We start from the raw sequence: 17,478 nt of genomic DNA, 5'->3' as shown, positions 1-17,478 counted from the left end.
TATTCTGCAGTTCCTGGGCCCTCGGTCTGCCTCCGTTAAAAGGCCTTACAGTGTGGCCTTTCCCCATTGTGCCTTTGCGGCGGCTGCCCCAAGCTTCAGCCCGTCCCTCAGCACGTAGTCCTGGATCTTGGAATGTGCCAGTCTGCAACACTCGGTCGAGGACAATTCTTTCAGCTGGAAGATCAGCAAGTTTCGGGCGGACCAAAGTGCGTCCTTCACCGAGTTGATGACCTTCCAGCAGCAGTTGATATTTGTCTCGGTGTGCGTTCCCGGAAACAGCCCGTAGAGCACAGAGTCCTGCGTCACCGAGCTGCTCGGGACGAACCGCGACAAATACCACTGCATCTCACTCCAGACCTTCTTTGCAAAGGCACATTCCCAAAGGAGGTGTGCGACCGTCTCGTCAGCCCCGCAGCCGCTTCGAGGGCAGCGTGCGGTGATGTTGAGACCTGGAGCGTGCATAAAGGATCTGACGGGGAGTGCCCTTCTCACCACCAGCCAAGCCAGATCTTGGTGCTTGTTTGTCAGTTCTGGTGATGAGGCGTTCTGCCAGATGACACTGACAGTCTGCTCAGGGAACCATCCGACAGGATCCGCCGTCTCCTTTACTCTCAGGGCCCCAAGGACGTTACGCGCTGACCACTGCTTAATCGCCTTGTGGTCAAAGGTGTGTTTGCGGAAAAATTTCTCCACGAAGGACAGGTGCTGCGGGACGGTCCAACTACTCGGAGCGTTCCGCGGCAGTGTGGCCAGACCCATCCTTCGCAACACTCGGGACAGGTAGAACCTCAAAAAGTAGTGGCACTTGCTGTTGGTGTACCGAGGATCTACGCACAGCTTGATGCAGCCGCACACAAAGGTGGCCATCAGGATGAGGGCGGCGTTGGGAATGTCTTTCCCTCCGTTCTCTGGAGATTTGTGCATCGCCTCCCTCCGGACGCGATCCATCTTTGATCTCCAGATAAATTTGAAGATGGCCTGCGTCACTGCTGCAGCGCAGGATTTGGGGATAGGCCACACCTGCGCCACGTACAACAACACGGACTGATAAGAACAGATACTACACTTGATCTTAGCCAAAAGGCCGAGAAGCGATAGCCCGTCAATTCCCAGCTGGCCCCCCTCCCTTCCTCAGCCACTGGCTTTCACGCGCCGCTTGCTGGCCACAGAAAAACCGTCAGCCTGCCTGAGTGCTGCAGTAGCGTCGCAGCGCAGCAGGGGGCTCAGCGTGTGCGTCCTTTACTCTGCCGTCGACACCTGCTGTGCCAGGAGGCAGGTGCTGCCACATGTTCTGTTTTTGATGCTCTTGTGAGTCAGTGCACCGTTCCTGGAGAGAGTGCAAGACCAGGTCGATGCGTGGCGTGGTAGGAGCGAGCCCCTTTCCCCAGCGCCCTGTTCCAAAAATCAGGTTAATATTTGGTCCCCAGATCGGGGAACTATCAGATATTAAACTGATAAGAACAGATACTACACTTGATCTTAGCCAAAAGGCCGAGAAGCGATAGCCCGTCAATTCCCAGCTGGCCCCCCTCCCTTCCTCAGCCACTGGCTTTCACGCGCCGCTTGCTGGCCACAGAAAAACCGTCAGCCTGCCTGAGTGCTGCAGTAGCGTCGCAGCGCAGCAGGGGGCTCAGCGTGTGCGTCCTTTACTCTGCCGTCGACACCTGCTGTGCCAGGAGGCAGGTGCTGCCACATGTTCTGTTTTTGATGCTCTTGTGAGTCAGTGCACCGTTCCTGGAGAGAGTGCAAGACCAGGTCGATGCGTGCCGTGGTAGGAGCGAGCCCCTTTCCCCAGCGCCCTGTTCCAAAAATCAGGTTAATATTTGGTCCCCAGATCGGGGAACTATCAGATATTAAACTGATAAGAACAGATTTTTTTTTTTTCAAAAATATACTTTATTCATAAAAATCTCAAGTAAACTATTACAATGTACAGGGCTTCGAGTAGCAAAACAATGCGGAATGAGAACATTTTTGCAGATCTGTCCAAAACTACAGTGACTACATTTCAGTACTTAACATTTCAGTACTTAAAAAAAAAACTATGTCCATGTCTCCATATTTACATATTTGTACTAATTACAATGATTACATTTCAATACTTAAAAAACTATATACACGGCTCAAAAAATTTCTGTGTGCCGTTAGTGCTCAGATTGGCACACAGTTACGCAGGTCGAGGGTATTCTGCAGTTCCTGGGCCCTCGGTCTGCCTCCGTTAAAAGGCCTTACAGCGTGGCCTTTCCCCATTGTGCCTTTGCGGCGGCTGCCCCAAGCTTCAGCCCGTCCCTCAGCACGTAGTCCTGGACCTTGGAATGTGCCAGTCTGCAACACTCGGTCGAGGACAATTCTTTCAGCTGGAAGATCAGCAAGTTTCGGGCGGACCAAAGTGCGTCCTTCACCGAGTTGATGACCTTCCAGCAGCAGTTGATATTTGTCTCGTTGTGCGTTCCCGGAAACAGCCCGTAGAGCACAGAGTCCTGCGTCACCGAGCTGCTCGGGACGAACCGCGACAAATACCACTGCATCTCACTCCAGACCTTCTTTGCAAAGGCACATTCCCAAAGGAGGTGTGCGACCGTCTCGTCAGCCCCGCAGCCGCTTCGAGGGCAGCGTGCGGTGATGTTGAGACCTCGAGCGTGCATAAAGGATCTGACGGGGAGTGCCCTTCTCACCACCAGCCAAGCCAGATCTTGGTGCTTGTTTGTCAGTTCTGGTGATGAGGCGTTCTGCCAGATGACACTGACAGTCTGCTCAGGGAACCATCCGACAGGATCCGCCGTCTCCTTTTCTCTCAGGGCCCCAAGGACGTTACGCGCTGACCACTGCTTAATCGCCTTGTGGTCAAAGGTGTGTTTGCGGAAAAATTTCTCCACGAAGGACAGGTGCTGCGGTACGGTCCAACTACTCGGAGCGTTCCGCGGCAGTGTGGCCAGACCCATCCTTCGCAACACTCGGGACAGGTAGAACCTCAAAAAGTAGTGGCACTTGCTGTTGGTGTACCGAGGATCTACGCACAGCTTGATGCAGCCGCACACAAAGGTGGCCATCAGGATGAGGGCGGCGTTGGGAATGTCTTTCCCTCCGTTCTCTGGAGATTTGTGCATCGCCTCCCTCCGGACGCGATCCATCTTTGATCTCCAGATAAATTTGAAGATGGCCTGCGTCACTGCTGCAGCGCAGGATTTGGGGATAGGCCACACCTGCGCCACGTACAACAACACGGACAGCAACTCGCACCGGATCACCAGGTTTTTTCCTGTTATGGAGAGCGAGCGTTGCTCCCACAAGCCGAGTTTCTGCCTGGCTTTGGCGATGCGCTCCTCCCAGTTTTTGATGCATGCCCCTGCCGCTCCGAACCATATCCCCAGCACCTTCAGGTACTCTGCCCTGACGGTGAAGGGGACAAAGGATTTGTCGGCCCAGTTCCCAAAGAACATGGCCTCGCTCTTTCCCTGGTTGACTTTGGCTCCCGAGGCCAGCTCGAACTGCTCGCAGACCTGGAGGAGCCTGCGGACAGACGAGGGGTCCGAGCAGAACACAGCCACGTCATCCATGTACAGGGAGGCTTTGACCTGCGTGCCTCCGCTGCCTGGGATTGTCACCCCTTTGATGCCTGGGTCGCTTCTGAGGGCCTGGGCAAAGGGTTCAATGCAACACACAAAAAGGACGGAGGAGAGAGGGCAGCCCTGTCTGACTCCAGACCTGATTTGGAAGCTATCTGTTTCCCACCCGTTGACTGAGACTGCGCTACTGATGTCTGTGTAGAGCAGCCGGATCCAATTGCGGATTCCCTCCCCAAAACCCATTTTGGAGAGCACATCCATCATGTAGCTGTGCGATATTCTGTCAAACGCCTTCTCCTGGTCGAGGCTGATGAGGCACGTATCCACCTGCCTGTCCTGCACGTAGGCGATCGTATCCCTGAGTAGCGCCAGGCTATCAGCTGATAAGAACAGATACTACACTTGATCTTAGCCAAAAGGCCGAGAAGCGATAGCCCGTCAATTCCCAGCTGGCCCCCCTCCCTTCCTCAGCCACTGGCTTTCACGCGCCGCTTGCTGGCCACAGAAAAACCGTCAGCCTGCCTGAGTGCTGCAGTAGCGTCGCAGCGCAGCAGGGGGCTCAGCGTGTGCGTCCTTTACTCTGCCGTCGACACCTGCTGTGCCAGGAGGCAGGTGCTGCCACATGTTCTGTTTTTGATGCTCTTGTGAGTCAGTGCACCGTTCCTGGAGAGAGTGCAAGACCAGGTCGATGCGTGGCGTGGTAGGAGCCAGCCCCTTTCCCCAGCGCCCTGTTCCAAAAATCAGGTTAATATTTGGTCCCCAGATCGGGGAACTATCAGATATTAAACTGATAAGAACAGATTTTTTTTTTTCCAAAAATATACTTTATTCATAAAAATCTCAAGTAATCTATTACAGTGTACAGGGCTTCGAGTAGCAAAACAATGCGGAATCAAAACATTTTTGCAGATCCATCCAAAACTACAGTGACTACATTTCAGTACTTAAAAAACTATGTCCATGTCTCAAAATTTACATATTTGTACTAATTACCATGATTACATTTGAATTCTTAAAAACTATATACACGCCTTAAAAGATTACTGTGTGCCGTTAGTGCTCAGATTGGCACACAGTTACGCAGGTCGAGGGTATTCTGCAGTTCCTGGGCCCTCGGTCTGCCTCCGTTAAAAGGCCTTACAGTGTGGCCTTTCCCCATTGTGCCTTTGCGGCGGCTGCCCCAAGCTTCAGCCCGTCCCTTAGCACGTAGTCCTGGACCTTGGAATGTGCCAGTCTGCAACACTCGGTCGAGGACAGTTCTTTCAGCTGGAAGATCAGCAAGTTTCGGACGGACCAAAGTGCGTCCTTCACCGAGTTGATGACCTTCCAGCAGCAGTTGATATTTGTCTCGGTGTGCGTTCCCGGAAACAGCCCGTAGAGCACAGACTCCTGCGTCACCGAGCTGCTCGGGACGAACCTCGACAAATACCACTGCATCTCGCTCCAGACCTTCTTTGCAAAGGCACATTCCAGAAGGAGGTGTGCGACCGTCTCGTCAGCCCCGCAGCCGCTTCGAGGGCAGCGTGCGGTGATGTTGAGACCTCGAGCGTGCATAAAGGATCTGACGGGGAGTGCCCTTCTCACTGATAAGAACAGATACTACACTTGATCTTAGCCAAAAGGCCGAGAAGCGATAGCCCGTCAATTCCCAGCTGGCCCCCCTCCCTTCCTCAGCCACTGGCTTTCACGCGCCGCTTGCTGGCCACAGAAAAACCGTCAGCCTGCCTGAGTGCTGCAGTAGCGTCGCAGCGCAGCAGGGGGCTCAGCGTGTGCGTCCTTTACTCTGCCGTCGACACCTGCTGTGCCAGGAGGCAGGTGCTGCCACATGTTCTGTTTTTGATGCTCTTGTGAGTCAGTGCACCGTTCCTGGAGAGAGTGCAAGACCAGGTCGATGCGTGGCGTGGTAGGAGCCAGCCCCTTTCCCCAGCGCCCTGTTCCAAAAATCAGGTTAATATTTGGTCCCCAGATCGGGGAACTATCAGATATTAAACTGATAAGAACAGATACTACACTTGATCTTAGCCAAAAGGCCGAGAAGCGATAGCCCGTCAATTCCCAGCTGGCCCCCCTCCCTTCCTCAGCCACTGGCTTTCACGCGCCGCTTGCTGGCCACAGAAAAACCGTCAGCCTGCCTGAGTGCTGCAGTAGCGTCGCAGCGCAGCAGGGGGCTCAGCGTGTGCGTCCTTTACTCTGCCGTCGACACCTGCTGTGCCAGGAGGCAGGTGCTGCCACATGTTCTGTTTTTGATGCTCTTGTGAGTCAGTGCACCGTTCCTGGAGAGAGTGCAAGACCAGGTCGATGCGTGGCGTGGTAGGAGCCAGCCCCTTTCCCCAGCGCCCTGTTCCAAAAATCAGGTTAATATTTGGTCCCCAGATCGGGGAACTATCAGATATTAAACTGATAAGAACAGATTTTTTTTTTCCAAAAATATACTTTATTCATAAAAATCTCAAGTAAACTATTACAATGTACAGGGCTTCGAGTAGCAAAACAATGCGGAATGAAAACATTTTTGCAGATCTGTCCAAAACTACAGTGACTACATTTCAGTACTTAACATTTCAGTACTTAAAAAAAAACTATGTCCATGTCTCCATATTTACATATTTGTACTAATTACAATGATTACATTTCAATACTTAAACAACTATATACACGGCTCAAAAAATTTCTGTGTGCCGTTAGTGCTCAGATTGGCACACAGTTACGCAGGTCGAGGGTATTCTGCAGTTCCTGGGCCCTCGGTCTGCCTCCGTTAAAAGGCCTTACAGTGTGGCCTTTCCCCATTGTGCCTTTGCGGCGGCTGCCCCAAGCTTCAGCCCGTCCCTCAGCACGTAGTCCTGGATCTTGGAATGTGCCAGTCTGCAACACTCGGTCGAGGACAATTCTTTCAGCTGGAAGATCAGCAAGTTTCGGGCGGACCAAAGTGCGTCCTTCACCGAGTTGATGACCTTCCAGCAGCAGTTGATATTTGTCTCGGTGTGCGTTCCCGGAAACAGCCCGTAGAGCACAGAGTCCTGCGTCACCGAGCTGCTCGGGACGAACCGCGACAAATACCACTGCATCTCACTCCAGACCTTCTTTGCAAAGGCACATTCCCAAAGGAGGTGTGCGACCGTCTCGTCAGCCCCGCAGCCGCTTCGAGGGCAGCGTGCGGTGATGTTGAGACCTGGAGCGTGCATAAAGGATCTGACGGGGAGTGCCCTTCTCACCACCAGCCAAGCCAGATCTTGGTGCTTGTTTGTCAGTTCTGGTGATGAGGCGTTCTGCCAGATGACACTGACAGTCTGCTCAGGGAACCATCCGACAGGATCCGCCGTCTCCTTTACTCTCAGGGCCCCAAGGACGTTACGCGCTGACCACTGCTTAATCGCCTTGTGGTCAAAGGTGTGTTTGCGGAAAAATTTCTCCACGAAGGACAGGTGCTGCGGGACGGTCCAACTACTCGGAGCGTTCCGCGGCAGTGTGGCCAGACCCATCCTTCGCAACAATCGGGACAGGTAGAACCTCAAAAAGTAGTGGCACTTGCTGTTGGTGTACCGAGGATCTACGCACAGCTTGATGCAGCCGCACACAAAGGTGGCCATCAGGATGAGGGCGGCGTTGGGAATGTCTTTCCCTCCGTTCTCTGGAGATTTGTGCATCGCCTCCCTCCGGACGCGATCCATCTTTGATCTCCAGATAAATTTGAAGATGGCCTGCGTCACTGCTGCAGCGCAGGATTTGGGGATAGGCCACACCTGCGCCACGTACAACAACACGGACTGATAAGAACAGATACTACACTTGATCTTAGCCAAAAGGCCGAGAAGCGATAGCCCGTCAATTCCCAGCTGGCCCCCCTCCCTTCCTCAGCCACTGGCTTTCACGCGCCGCTTGCTGGCCACAGAAAAACCGTCAGCCTGCCTGAGTGCTGCAGTAGCGTCGCAGCGCAGCAGGGGGCTCAGCGTGTGCGTCCTTTACTCTGCCGTCGACACCTGCTGTGCCAGGAGGCAGGTGCTGCCACATGTTCTGTTTTTGATGCTCTTGTGAGTCAGTGCACCGTTCCTGGAGAGAGTGCAAGACCAGGTCGATGCGTGGCGTGGTAGGAGCGAGCCCCTTTCCCCAGCGCCCTGTTCCAAAAATCAGGTTAATATTTGGTCCCCAGATCGGGGAACTATCAGATATTAAACTGATAAGAACAGATACTACACTTGATCTTAGCCAAAAGGCCGAGAAGCGATAGCCCGTCAATTCCCAGCTGGCCCCCCTCCCTTCCTCAGCCACTGGCTTTCACGCGCCGCTTGCTGGCCACAGAAAAACCGTCAGCCTGCCTGAGTGCTGCAGTAGCGTCGCAGCGCAGCAGGGGGCTCAGCGTGTGCGTCCTTTACTCTGCCGTCGACACCTGCTGTGCCAGGAGGCAGGTGCTGCCACATGTTCTGTTTTTGATGCTCTTGTGAGTCAGTGCACCGTTCCTGGAGAGAGTGCAAGACCAGGTCGATGCGTGCCGTGGTAGGAGCGAGCCCCTTTCCCCAGCGCCCTGTTCCAAAAATCAGGTTAATATTTGGTCCCCAGATCGGGGAACTATCAGATATTAAACTGATAAGAACAGATTTTTTTTTTCAAAAATATACTTTATTCATAAAAATCTCAAGTAAACTATTACAATGTACAGGGCTTCGAGTAGCAAAACAATGCGGAATGAGAACATTTTTGCAGATCTGTCCAAAACTACAGTGACTACATTTCAGTACTTAACATTTCAGTACTTAAAAAAAAAACTATGTCCATGTCTCCATATTTACATATTTGTACTAATTACAATGATTACATTTCAATACTTAAAAAACTATATACACGGCTCAAAAAATTTCTGTGTGCCGTTAGTGCTCAGATTGGCACACAGTTACGCAGGTCGAGGGTATTCTGCAGTTCCTGGGCCCTCGGTCTGCCTCCGTTAAAAGGCCTTACAGCGTGGCCTTTCCCCATTGTGCCTTTGCGGCGGCTGCCCCAAGCTTCAGCCCGTCCCTCAGCACGTAGTCCTGGACCTTGGAATGTGCCAGTCTGCAACACTCGGTCGAGGACAATTCTTTCAGCTGGAAGATCAGCAAGTTTCGGGCGGACCAAAGTGCGTCCTTCACCGAGTTGATGACCTTCCAGCAGCAGTTGATATTTGTCTCGTTGTGCGTTCCCGGAAACAGCCCGTAGAGCACAGAGTCCTGCGTCACCGAGCTGCTCGGGACGAACCGCGACAAATACCACTGCATCTCACTCCAGACCTTCTTTGCAAAGGCACATTCCCAAAGGAGGTGTGCGACCGTCTCGTCAGCCCCGCAGCCGCTTCGAGGGCAGCGTGCGGTGATGTTGAGACCTCGAGCGTGCATAAAGGATCTGACGGGGAGTGCCCTTCTCACCACCAGCCAAGCCAGATCTTGGTGCTTGTTTGTCAGTTCTGGTGATGAGGCGTTCTGCCAGATGACACTGACAGTCTGCTCAGGGAACCATCCGACAGGATCCGCCGTCTCCTTTTCTCTCAGGGCCCCAAGGACGTTACGCGCTGACCACTGCTTAATCGCCTTGTGGTCAAAGGTGTGTTTGCGGAAAAATTTCTCCACGAAGGACAGGTGCTGCGGTACGGTCCAACTACTCGGAGCGTTCCGCGGCAGTGTGGCCAGACCCATCCTTCGCAACACTCGGGACAGGTAGAACCTCAAAAAGTAGTGGCACTTGCTGTTGGTGTACCGAGGATCTACGCACAGCTTGATGCAGCCGCACACAAAGGTGGCCATCAGGATGAGGGCGGCGTTGGGAATGTCTTTCCCTCCGTTCTCTGGAGATTTGTGCATCGCCTCCCTCCGGACGCGATCCATCTTTGATCTCCAGATAAATTTGAAGATGGCCTGCGTCACTGCTGCAGCGCAGGATTTGGGGATAGGCCACACCTGCGCCACGTACAACAACACGGACAGCAACTCGCACCGGATCACCAGGTTTTTTCCTGTTATGGAGAGCGAGCGTTGCTCCCACAAGCCGAGTTTCTGCCTGGCTTTGGCGATGCGCTCCTCCCAGTTTTTGATGCATGCCCCTGCCGCTCCGAACCATATCCCCAGCACCTTCAGGTACTCTGCCCTGACGGTGAAGGGGACAAAGGATTTGTCGGCCCAGTTCCCAAAGAACATGGCCTCGCTCTTTCCCTGGTTGACTTTGGCTCCCGAGGCCAGCTCGAACTGCTCGCAGACCTGGAGGAGCCTGCGGACAGACGAGGGGTCCGAGCAGAACACAGCCACGTCATCCATGTACAGGGAGGCTTTGACCTGCGTGCCTCCGCTGCCTGGGATTGTCACCCCTTTGATGCCTGGGTCGCTTCTGAGGGCCTGGGCAAAGGGTTCAATGCAACACACAAAAAGGACGGAGGAGAGAGGGCAGCCCTGTCTGACTCCAGACCTGATTTGGAAGCTATCTGTTTCCCACCCGTTGACTGAGACTGCGCTACTGATGTCTGTGTAGAGCAGCCGGATCCAATTGCGGATTCCCTCCCCAAAACCCATTTTGGAGAGCACATCCATCATGTAGCTGTGCGATATTCTGTCAAACGCCTTCTCCTGGTCGAGGCTGATGAGGCACGTATCCACCTGCCTGTCCTGCACGTAGGCGATCGTATCCCTGAGTAGCGCCAGGCTATCAGCTGATAAGAACAGATACTACACTTGATCTTAGCCAAAAGGCCGAGAAGCGATAGCCCGTCAATTCCCAGCTGGCCCCCCTCCCTTCCTCAGCCACTGGCTTTCACGCGCCGCTTGCTGGCCACAGAAAAACCGTCAGCCTGCCTGAGTGCTGCAGTAGCGTCGCAGCGCAGCAGGGGGCTCAGCGTGTGCGTCCTTTACTCTGCCGTCGACACCTGCTGTGCCAGGAGGCAGGTGCTGCCACATGTTCTGTTTTTGATGCTCTTGTGAGTCAGTGCACCGTTCCTGGAGAGAGTGCAAGACCAGGTCGATGCGTGGCGTGGTAGGAGCCAGCCCCTTTCCCCAGCGCCCTGTTCCAAAAATCAGGTTAATATTTGGTCCCCAGATCGGGGAACTATCAGATATTAAACTGATAAGAACAGATTTTTTTTTTTCCAAAAATATACTTTATTCATAAAAATCTCAAGTAATCTATTACAGTGTACAGGGCTTCGAGTAGCAAAACAATGCGGAATCAAAACATTTTTGCAGATCCATCCAAAACTACAGTGACTACATTTCAGTACTTAAAAAACTATGTCCATGTCTCAAAATTTACATATTTGTACTAATTACCATGATTACATTTGAATTCTTAAAAACTATATACACGCCTTAAAAGATTACTGTGTGCCGTTAGTGCTCAGATTGGCACACAGTTACGCAGGTCGAGGGTATTCTGCAGTTCCTGGGCCCTCGGTCTGCCTCCGTTAAAAGGCCTTACAGTGTGGCCTTCCCCCATTGTGCCTTTGCGGCGGCTGCCCCAAGCTTCAGCCCGTCCCTTAGCACGTAGTCCTGGACCTTGGAATGTGCCAGTCTGCAACACTCGGTCGAGGACAGTTCTTTCAGCTGGAAGATCAGCAAGTTTCGGACGGACCAAAGTGCGTCCTTCACCGAGTTGATGACCTTCCAGCAGCAGTTGATATTTGTCTCGGTGTGCGTTCCCGGAAACAGCCCGTAGAGCACAGACTCCTGCGTCACCGAGCTGCTCGGGACGAACCTCGACAAATACCACTGCATCTCGCTCCAGACCTTCTTTGCAAAGGCACATTCCAGAAGGAGGTGTGCGACCGTCTCGTCAGCCCCGCAGCCGCTTCGAGGGCAGCGTGCGGTGATGTTGAGACCTCGAGCGTGCATAAAGGATCTGACGGGGAGTGCCCTTCTCACTGATAAGAACAGATACTACACTTGATCTTAGCCAAAAGGCCGAGAAGCGATAGCCCGTCAATTCCCAGCTGGCCCCCCTCCCTTCCTCAGCCACTGGCTTTCACGCGCCGCTTGCTGGCCACAGAAAAACCGTCAGCCTGCCTGAGTGCTGCAGTAGCGTCGCAGCGCAGCAGGGGGCTCAGCGTGTGCGTCCTTTACTCTGCCGTCGACACCTGCTGTGCCAGGAGGCAGGTGCTGCCACATGTTCTGTTTTTGATGCTCTTGTGAGTCAGTGCACCGTTCCTGGAGAGAGTGCAAGACCAGGTCGATGCGTGGCGTGGTAGGAGCCAGCCCCTTTCCCCAGCGCCCTGTTCCAAAAATCAGGTTAATATTTGGTCCCCAGATCGGGGAACTATCAGATATTAAACTGATAAGAACAGATACTACACTTGATCTTAGCCAAAAGGCCGAGAAGCGATAGCCCGTCAATTCCCAGCTGGCCCCCCTCCCTTCCTCAGCCACTGGCTTTCACGCGCCGCTTGCTGGCCACAGAAAAACCGTCAGCCTGCCTGAGTGCTGCAGTAGCGTCGCAGCGCAGCAGGGGGCTCAGCGTGTGCGTCCTTTACTCTGCCGTCGACACCTGCTGTGCCAGGAGGCAGGTGCTGCCACATGTTCTGTTTTTGATGCTCTTGTGAGTCAGTGCACCGTTCCTGGAGAGAGTGCAAGACCAGGTCGATGCGTGGCGTGGTAGGAGCGAGCCCCTTTCCCCAGCGCCCTGTTCCAAAAATCAGGTTAATATTTGGTCCCCAGATCGGGGAACTATCAGATATTAAACTGATAAGAACAGATACTACACTTGATCTTAGCCAAAAGGCCGAGAAGCGATAGCCCGTCAATTCCCAGCTGGCCCCCCTCCCTTCCTCAGCCACTGGCTTTCACGCGCCGCTTGCTGGCCACAGAAAAACCGTCAGCCTGCCTGAGTGCTGCAGTAGCGTCGCAGCGCAGCAGGGGGCTCAGCGTGTGCGTCCTTTACTCTGCCGTCGACACCTGCTGTGCCAGGAGGCAGGTGCTGCCACATGTTCTGTTTTTGATGCTCTTGTGAGTCAGTGCACCGTTCCTGGAGAGAGTGCAAGACCAGGTCGATGCGTGGCGTGGTAGGAGCCAGCCCCTTTCCCCAGCGCCCTGTTCCAAAAATCAGGTTAATATTTGGTCCCCAGATCGGGGAACTATCAGATATTAAACTGATAAGAACAGATACTACACTTGATCTTAGCCAAAAGGCCGAGAAGCGATAGCCCGTCAATTCCCAGCTGGCCCCCCTCCCTTCCTCAGCCACTGGCTTTCACGCGCCGCTTGCTGGCCACAGAAAAACCGTCAGCCTGCCTGAGTGCTGCAGTAGCGTCGCAGCGCAGCAGGGGGCTCAGCGTGTGCGTCCTTTACTCTGCCGTCGACACCTGCTGTGCCAGGAGGCAGGTGCTGCCACATGTTCTGTTTTTGATGCTCTTGTGAGTCAGTGCACCGTTCCTGGAGAGAGTGCAAGACCAGGTCGATGCGTGGCGTGGTAGGAGCGAGCCCCTTTCCCCAGCGCCCTGTTCCAAAAATCAGGTTAATATTTGGTCCCCAGATCGGGGAACTATCAGATATTAAACTGATAAGAACAGATACTACACTTGATCTTAGCCAAAAGGCCGAGAAGCGATAGCCCGTCAATTCCCAGCTGGCCCCCCTCCCTTCCTCAGCCACTGGCTTTCACGCGCCGCTTGCTGGCCACAGAAAAACCGTCAGCCTGCCTGAGTGCTGCAGTAGCGTCGCAGCGCAGCAGGGGGCTCAGCGTGTGCGTCCTTTACTCTGCCGTCGACACCTGCTGTGCCAGGAGGCAGGTGCTGCCACATGTTCTGTTTTTGATGCTCTTGTGAGTCAGTGCACCGTTCCTGGAGAGAGTGCAAGACCAGGTCGATGCGTGGCGTGGTAGGAGCCAGCCCCTTTCCCCAGCGCCCTGTTCCAAAAATCAGGTTAATATTTGGTCCCCAGATCGGGGAACTATCAGATATTAAACTGATAAGAACAGATACTACACTTGATCTTAGCCAAAAGGCCGAGAAGCGATAGCCCGTCAATTCCCAGCTGGCCCCCCTCCCTTCCTCAGCCACTGGCTTTCACGCGCCGCTTGCTGGCCACAGAAAAACCGTCAGCCTGCCTGAGTGCTGCAGTAGCGTCGCAGCGCAGCAGGGGGCTCAGCGTGTGCGTCCTTTACTCTGCCGTCGACACCTGCTGTGCCAGGAGGCAGGTGCTGCCACATGTTCTGTTTTTGATGCTCTTGTGAGTCAGTGCACCGTTCCTGGAGAGAGTGCAAGACCAGGTCGATGCGTGGCGTGGTAGGAGCCAGCCCCTTTCCCCAGCGCCCTGTTCCAAAAATCAGGTTAATATTTGGTCCCCAGATCGGGGAACTATCAGATATTAAACTGATAAGAACAGATACTACACTTGATCTTAGCCAAAAGGCCGAGAAGCGATAGCCCGTCAATTCCCAGCTGGCCCCCCTCCCTTCCTCAGCCACTGGCTTTCACGCGCCGCTTGCTGGCCACAGAAAAACCGTCAGCCTGCCTGAGTGCTGCAGTAGCGTCGCAGCGCAGCAGGGGGCTCAGCGTGTGCGTCCTTTACTCTGCCGTCGACACCTGCTGTGCCAGGAGGCAGGTGCTGCCACATGTTCTGTTTTTGATGCTCTTGTGAGTCAGTGCACCGTTCCTGGAGAGAGTGCAAGACCAGGTCGATGCGTGGCGTGGTAGGAGCGAGCCCCTTTCCCCAGCGCCCTGTTCCAAAAATCAGGTTAATATTTGGTCCCCAGATCGGGGAACTATCAGATATTAAACTGATAAGAACAGATACTACACTTGATCTTAGCCAAAAGGCCGAGAAGCGATAGCCCGTCAATTCCCAGCTGGCCCCCCTCCCTTCCTCAGCCACTGGCTTTCACGCGCCGCTTGCTGGCCACAGAAAAACCGTCAGCCTGCCTGAGTGCTGCAGTAGCGTCGCAGCGCAGCAGGGGGCTCAGCGTGTGCGTCCTTTACTCTGCCGTCGACACCTGCTGTGCCAGGAGGCAGGTGCTGCCACATGTTCTGTTTTTGATGCTCTTGTGAGTCAGTGCACCGTTCCTGGAGAGAGTGCAAGACCAGGTCGATGCGTGGCGTGGTAGGAGCCAGCCCCTTTCCCCAGCGCCCTGTTCCAAAAATCAGGTTAATATTTGGTCCCCAGATCGGGGAACTATCAGATATTAAACTGATAAGAACAGATACTACACTTGATCTTAGCCAAAAGGCCGAGAAGCGATAGCCCGTCAATTCCCAGCTGGCCCCCCTCCCTTCCTCAGCCACTGGCTTTCACGCGCCGCTCGCTGGCCACAGAAAAACCGTCAGCCTGCCTGAGTGCTGCAGTAGCGTCGCAGCGCAGCAGGGGGCTCAGCGTGTGCGTCCTTTACTCTGCCGTCGACACCTGCTGTGCCAGGAGGCAGGTGCTGCCACATGTTCTGTTTTTGATGCTCTTGTGAGTCAGTGCACCGTTCCTGGAGAGAGTGCAAGACCAGGTCGATGCGTGGCGTGGTAGGAGCGAGCCCCTTTCCCCAGCGCCCTGTTCCAAAAATCAGGTTAATATTTGGTCCCCAGATCGGGGAACTATCAGATATTAAACTGATAAGAACAGATACTACACTTGATCTTAGCCAAAAGGCCGAGAAGCGATAGCCCGTCAATTCCCAGCTGGCCCCCCTCCCTTCCTCAGCCACTGGCTTTCACGCGCCGCTTGCTGGCCACAGAAAAACCGTCAGCCTGCCTGAGTGCTGCAGTAGCGTCGCAGCGCAGCAGGGGGCTCAGCGTGTGCGTCCTTTACTCTGCCGTCGACACCTGCTGTGCCAGGAGGCAGGTGCTGCCACATGTTCTGTTTTTGATGCTCTTGTGAGTCAGTGCACCGTTCCTGGAGAGAGTGCAAGACCAGGTCGATGCGTGCCGTGGTAGGAGCGAGCCCCTTTCCCCAGCGCCCTGTTCCAAAAATCAGGTTAATATTTGGTCCCCAGATCGGGGAACTATCAGATATTAAACTGATAAGAACAGATTTTTTTTTTCAAAAATATACTTTATTCATAAAAATCTCAAGTAAACTATTACAATGTACAGGGCTTCGAGTAGCAAAACAATGCGGAATGAGAACATTTTTGCAGATCTGTCCAAAACTACAGTGACTACATTTCAGTACTTAACATTTCAGTACTTAAAAAAAAAACTATGTCCATGTCTCCATATTTACATATTTGTACTAATTACAATGATTACATTTCAATACTTAAAAAACTATATACACGGCTCAAAAAATTTCTGTGTGCCGTTAGTGCTCAGATTGGCACACAGTTACGCAGGTCGAGGGTATTCTGCAGTTCCTGGGCCCTCGGTCTGCCTCCGTTAAAAGGCCTTACAGCGTGGCCTTTCCCCATTGTGCCTTTGCGGCGGCTGCCCCAAGCTTCAGCCCGTCCCTCAGCACGTAGTCCTGGACCTTGGAATGTGCCAGTCTGCAACACTCGGTCGAGGACAATTCTTTCAGCTGGAAGATCAGCAAGTTTCGGGCGGACCAAAGTGCGTCCTTCACCGAGTTGATGACCTTCCAGCAGCAGTTGATATTTGTCTCGTTGTGCGTTCCCGGAAACAGCCCGTAGAGCACAGAGTCCTGCGTCACCGAGCTGCTCGGGACGAACCGCGACAAATACCACTGCATCTCACTCCAGACCTTCTTTGCAAAGGCACATTCCCAAAGGAGGTGTGCGACCGTCTCGTCAGCCCCGCAGCCGCTTCGAGGGCAGCGTGCGGTGATGTTGAGACCTCGAGCGTGCATAAAGGATCTGACGGGGAGTGCCCTTCTCACCACCAGCCAAGCCAGATCTTGGTGCTTGTTTGTCAGTTCTGGTGATGAGGCGTTCTGCCAGATGACACTGACAGTCTGCTCAGGGAACCATCCGACAGGATCCGCCGTCTCCTTTTCTCTCAGGGCCCCAAGGACGTTACGCGCTGACCACTGCTTAATCGCCTTGTGGTCAAAGGTGTGTTTGCGGAAAAATTTCTCCACGAAGGACAGGTGCTGCGGTACGGTCCAACTACTCGGAGCGTTCCGCGGCAGTGTGGCCAGACCCATCCTTCGCAACACTCGGGACAGGTAGAACCTCAAAAAGTAGTGGCACTTGCTGTTGGTGTACCGAGGATCTACGCACAGCTTGATGCAGCCGCACACAAAGGTGGCCATCAGGATGAGGGCGGCGTTGGGAATGTCTTTCCCTCCGTTCTCTGGAGATTTGTGCATCGCCTCCCTCCGGACGCGATCCATCTTTGATCTCCAGATAAATTTGAAGATGGCCTGCGTCACTGCTGCAGCGCAGGATTTGGGGATAGGCCACACCTGCGCCACGTACAACAACACGGACAGCAACTCGCACCGGATCACCAGGTTTTTTCCTGTTATGGAGAGCGAGCGTTGCTCCCACAAGCCGAGTTTCTGCCTGGCTTTGGCGATGCGCTCCTCCCAGTTTTTGATGCATGCCCCTGCCGCTCCGAACCATATCCCCAGCACCTTCAGGTACTCTGCCCTGACGGTGAAGGGGACAAAGGATTTGTCGGCCCAGTTCCCAAAGAACATGGCCTCGCTCTTTCCCTGGTTGACTTTGGCTCCCGAGGCCAGCTCGAACTGCTCGCAGACCTGGAGGAGCCTGCGGACAGACGAGGGGTCCGAGCAGAACACAGCCACGTCATCCATGTACAGGGAGGCTTTGACCTGCGTGCCTCCGCTGCCTGGGATTGTCACCCCTTTGATGCCTGGGTCGCTTCTGAGGGCCTGGGCAAAGGGTTCAATGCAACACACAAAAAGGACGGAGGAGAGAGGGCAGCCCTGTCTGACTCCAGACCTGATTTGGAAGCTATCTGTTTCCCACCCGTTGACTGAGACTGCGCTACTGATGTCTGTGTAGAGCAGCCGGATCCAATTGCGGATTCCCTCCCCAAAACCCATTTTGGAGAGCACATCCATCATGTAGC

The 17,478-nt window shown here is 53.9% G+C and overlaps 12 non-coding genes and 12 pseudogenes across 12 annotated transcripts; all 24 read right to left on the bottom strand.

Moving 5' to 3' along the window:
* Positions 1 to 950: 950 nt before the first annotated feature.
* LOC145338556 (U2 spliceosomal RNA) lies at positions 951 to 1,096 on the bottom strand (annotated as a pseudogene).
* A 215-nt stretch (positions 1,097 to 1,311) lies between these two features.
* On the bottom strand, positions 1,312 to 1,503 carry LOC145338558 (U2 spliceosomal RNA). The gene has a single exon (XR_013885842.1). It is a non-coding gene; the product is annotated as a U2 spliceosomal RNA (small nuclear RNA).
* Positions 1,504 to 1,718: 215 nt separating this feature from the next.
* On the bottom strand, positions 1,719 to 1,893 carry LOC145338527 (U2 spliceosomal RNA; annotated as a pseudogene).
* Positions 1,894 to 3,910: 2,017 nt separating this feature from the next.
* Positions 3,911 to 3,998, bottom strand: LOC145338537 (U2 spliceosomal RNA; annotated as a pseudogene).
* A 215-nt stretch (positions 3,999 to 4,213) lies between these two features.
* Positions 4,214 to 4,388, bottom strand: LOC145338509 (U2 spliceosomal RNA; annotated as a pseudogene).
* Positions 4,389 to 5,042: 654 nt separating this feature from the next.
* LOC145338553 (U2 spliceosomal RNA) lies at positions 5,043 to 5,201 on the bottom strand (annotated as a pseudogene).
* Positions 5,202 to 5,416: 215 nt separating this feature from the next.
* Positions 5,417 to 5,608, bottom strand: LOC145338258 (U2 spliceosomal RNA). Its single transcript, XR_013885607.1, has one exon. It is a non-coding gene; the product is annotated as a U2 spliceosomal RNA (small nuclear RNA).
* Positions 5,609 to 5,823: 215 nt separating this feature from the next.
* On the bottom strand, positions 5,824 to 5,997 carry LOC145338510 (U2 spliceosomal RNA; annotated as a pseudogene).
* Positions 5,998 to 7,236: 1,239 nt separating this feature from the next.
* LOC145338555 (U2 spliceosomal RNA) lies at positions 7,237 to 7,382 on the bottom strand (annotated as a pseudogene).
* A 215-nt stretch (positions 7,383 to 7,597) lies between these two features.
* On the bottom strand, positions 7,598 to 7,789 carry LOC145338545 (U2 spliceosomal RNA). Its single transcript, XR_013885840.1, has one exon. It is a non-coding gene; the product is annotated as a U2 spliceosomal RNA (small nuclear RNA).
* Positions 7,790 to 8,004: 215 nt separating this feature from the next.
* On the bottom strand, positions 8,005 to 8,177 carry LOC145338530 (U2 spliceosomal RNA; annotated as a pseudogene).
* Positions 8,178 to 10,194: 2,017 nt separating this feature from the next.
* LOC145338536 (U2 spliceosomal RNA) lies at positions 10,195 to 10,282 on the bottom strand (annotated as a pseudogene).
* Positions 10,283 to 10,497: 215 nt separating this feature from the next.
* On the bottom strand, positions 10,498 to 10,672 carry LOC145338508 (U2 spliceosomal RNA; annotated as a pseudogene).
* Positions 10,673 to 11,326: 654 nt separating this feature from the next.
* Positions 11,327 to 11,485, bottom strand: LOC145338551 (U2 spliceosomal RNA; annotated as a pseudogene).
* Positions 11,486 to 11,700: 215 nt separating this feature from the next.
* On the bottom strand, positions 11,701 to 11,892 carry LOC145338257 (U2 spliceosomal RNA). The gene has a single exon (XR_013885606.1). It is a non-coding gene; the product is annotated as a U2 spliceosomal RNA (small nuclear RNA).
* Positions 11,893 to 12,107: 215 nt separating this feature from the next.
* Positions 12,108 to 12,299, bottom strand: LOC145338533 (U2 spliceosomal RNA). Its single transcript, XR_013885838.1, has one exon. It is a non-coding gene; the product is annotated as a U2 spliceosomal RNA (small nuclear RNA).
* A 215-nt stretch (positions 12,300 to 12,514) lies between these two features.
* Positions 12,515 to 12,706, bottom strand: LOC145338256 (U2 spliceosomal RNA). Its single transcript, XR_013885605.1, has one exon. It is a non-coding gene; the product is annotated as a U2 spliceosomal RNA (small nuclear RNA).
* Positions 12,707 to 12,921: 215 nt separating this feature from the next.
* LOC145338522 (U2 spliceosomal RNA) lies at positions 12,922 to 13,113 on the bottom strand. Its single transcript, XR_013885837.1, has one exon. It is a non-coding gene; the product is annotated as a U2 spliceosomal RNA (small nuclear RNA).
* A 215-nt stretch (positions 13,114 to 13,328) lies between these two features.
* On the bottom strand, positions 13,329 to 13,520 carry LOC145338255 (U2 spliceosomal RNA). Its single transcript, XR_013885604.1, has one exon. It is a non-coding gene; the product is annotated as a U2 spliceosomal RNA (small nuclear RNA).
* Positions 13,521 to 13,735: 215 nt separating this feature from the next.
* On the bottom strand, positions 13,736 to 13,927 carry LOC145338254 (U2 spliceosomal RNA). Its single transcript, XR_013885603.1, has one exon. It is a non-coding gene; the product is annotated as a U2 spliceosomal RNA (small nuclear RNA).
* Positions 13,928 to 14,142: 215 nt separating this feature from the next.
* On the bottom strand, positions 14,143 to 14,334 carry LOC145338511 (U2 spliceosomal RNA). The gene has a single exon (XR_013885835.1). It is a non-coding gene; the product is annotated as a U2 spliceosomal RNA (small nuclear RNA).
* Positions 14,335 to 14,549: 215 nt separating this feature from the next.
* On the bottom strand, positions 14,550 to 14,741 carry LOC145338253 (U2 spliceosomal RNA). The gene has a single exon (XR_013885602.1). It is a non-coding gene; the product is annotated as a U2 spliceosomal RNA (small nuclear RNA).
* Positions 14,742 to 14,956: 215 nt separating this feature from the next.
* On the bottom strand, positions 14,957 to 15,148 carry LOC145338500 (U2 spliceosomal RNA). Its single transcript, XR_013885834.1, has one exon. It is a non-coding gene; the product is annotated as a U2 spliceosomal RNA (small nuclear RNA).
* A 215-nt stretch (positions 15,149 to 15,363) lies between these two features.
* LOC145338529 (U2 spliceosomal RNA) lies at positions 15,364 to 15,536 on the bottom strand (annotated as a pseudogene).
* Between the last annotated feature and the right edge of the window lie 1,942 nt (positions 15,537 to 17,478).

The sequence above is a fragment of the Carcharhinus amblyrhynchos genome, unplaced genomic scaffold, assembly GCF_965287045.1.
Source record: "Carcharhinus amblyrhynchos unplaced genomic scaffold, sCarAmb.v2.hapA scaffold_98, whole genome shotgun sequence".
Classification (NCBI taxonomy): Eukaryota; Metazoa; Chordata; class Chondrichthyes; order Carcharhiniformes; family Carcharhinidae; genus Carcharhinus; species Carcharhinus amblyrhynchos.
Note: the sequence above shows the minus strand (reverse complement) of the source record. Positions and strands in the feature narration are given on the sequence as shown.